The following is a 2,500-nucleotide window of genomic DNA, read 5'->3' on the forward strand; positions in this document are numbered from 1 at the left end:
TACCATGAAAACAATTATCGATTATATTCGTCACACCAGCAAGAAAAACGAACCAACTTCGACGATTCTCGAGACAGAGTGAATGTTTCGAAACCTCCACAGGACCAGTCGGGGTTGGTTGGATTCGAGCCTCGTCTCGAACACGAACCCAAACTGTCTCGACCCGCCGGGGGAGAATTCTATCAACGATTCAAATTAGAACTAGAATTAGTGTTATGCTTTTACAAGTATGCATAGAATTAATCACGAACACACTAATATGGTCAGTGAAATAGATATGAAAGGTTGATTATATCTACATACATTATATACATACACACACACACGCACACGCACATACACACACACACACACACACACACACACACACACACACACTATATATATATATATATATATATATATATATATATATATATATATATATATATATATATATATATATATATATATATATATATATATGAAAGATTCGGGTAAACACGGAGCTCGATGTCATTGTGAGGATGCTGTTGCACAAAAGGCAATATCTATTGCAGAATATTGCAAAACGAATATATATCTCCATTCCATCCATTGTTTTCCTCTTCCAGTAAAATTCTCGACTTTCCTTCTTTATTCTGTAAGTGAATAAGTTTATCAAAAAACATCTCAACATCAAACCCCAATTCTGTGAACGTCTTATTAAGCGGGTAAATTGCTCGTAATTATTCTGCGTCTAAAATGGGAGGTAACTTTACCAAAGTATAGATTTGATTTGATTTGATTTTATCTTATTATCTTTTTTCTTTTTTTCACTTGCGATACAGTGACAGTACTTATATCAAAGTGATGATTATTAAAAAAAAAAAACAGTAAAACTGCTGCTATGACAATGACGTTGATAATCATAATGATATCCAACAGCAAGATAATCAAAAGAAAAGAGACCCCTTCTCCACATCTCTTCAATAGATTTGCCAAAAGAATAATGAAAGTTGCACCAGTTCAAAGGATCAGTGAAAATTAGTGGTAGAAATATAAAAACGTTCGCTTTCCTGATGATAGTAGCGTAGTCGGACCAATGAGGGAGCTACAGGCCAAGAAAAAGAAAGAAAAAAAAAGAAAGAAAGAAAGAAAAAAAAAGACTTTCTAAATTCGTCCAGTTTGGAACTACAGCGATGACGATAGGAATACAGTTGCATCTTTAAGATAGATAGAACATGGATTATGATTACAAAAAAAAAAAAAAAAAAAAAAAAAAAAAAAAACATAAATAAATAAATAAATAAAATAATAATCAATAAAAAAAAAACACAAATCGTTTTCTCTGTACATATATAACTCCATTGTCCGAACTCTCCGGTGCTGTTGATGTCTCCTTCAAAAGTTGAAAGGAAAGCGATCTCCTGTCTTTCATAATAGCATCCGAAGGAGAAGGAGACTGCTGGGTAAAACGCACAGAACAAAAGTAAATAATACAGTATCCACCGAAGAGATCTATTCCCAATAGATAGATATGCAAGAGAAATAAGAAGAAGCAAAAATAGAATCAGTTTATAGGTCACATTGCAAGCATGGCGGGACTAGATAACTAAGGGCAGGAGTAGTAGGATGAATTATAGTCCCTGCAGTTGATGATGTAATCATTAGAAACATGTTATAGTACCTTTATTTTGTTATCATTCTTCTCCTCGTCATTATTTTCATTACTGTTATCATTATTATTATCAGTAGTGCTATCATTATTATTGCTTATTGCTGTTTTCATCATCCTCATTACCATTATTGTTATTATTATTATCATGATAATGAGTGTCCAAGCTTAAGGGGAAAAATGACTTCACTTCAAACTTCACTTTCAGCTTCACTTTCAGCTTCACTTTCAGCTTCACTTTCAGCTTCACTTTCAGCTTTTTCTGATAAAAGAATTCTTCCTCTACTGTAATGATGATGGTTACTGTTATCTTTCTTATTCCTAGTAACGTCATGAGAGAAAGACAGAGAGAAAAAGAAATATAGAGAGAGAGACAGAGAAAGAAATAGTAATAGATATATAAAGATAGATAAATAGAGGTAGAAAGAGAAAGAAATAGAGATAGAGAGAGAGAGAGAGGGAGATAGAAATGGAGTGAAATAGAGAGAGAAACAGAAACAAACAAGTAGCGTAAACATATGAAACATATTGCTAATGCCGCCGACACTCAATCAATAGTCCTGCAGCTTTTATTTTGTATCATAGTTCTGCTTTCGCTCATTTTCCTTTCGCTGACAAGGGCCGGAGAGGAAGCATTATCACATGAACTATTAATGTGTTCCTTTTTGTGTCGACGAAAGAATTAGTTGTTGTGTTCGCCTCTCTCTCACCCTTTCTCTCCGTATCCCTTTATTTTTCTCTCTCTCTGTATCTCTGTATTTATTTACATTACTTTTTTTTTCTCTCTGTATCTCTCTTTTTCCATCTCTCTCTTTTTCTCACTCTCTCTCTCTCTCTTTCTATCTGTATCTCTCTATTTCCATT

This window comes from Penaeus japonicus, unplaced genomic scaffold (genome assembly GCF_977035675.1).
Source record: "Penaeus japonicus unplaced genomic scaffold, GWHDUDI00000001_assembly GWHDUDI00000013, whole genome shotgun sequence".
Classification (NCBI taxonomy): Eukaryota; Metazoa; Arthropoda; class Malacostraca; order Decapoda; family Penaeidae; genus Penaeus; species Penaeus japonicus.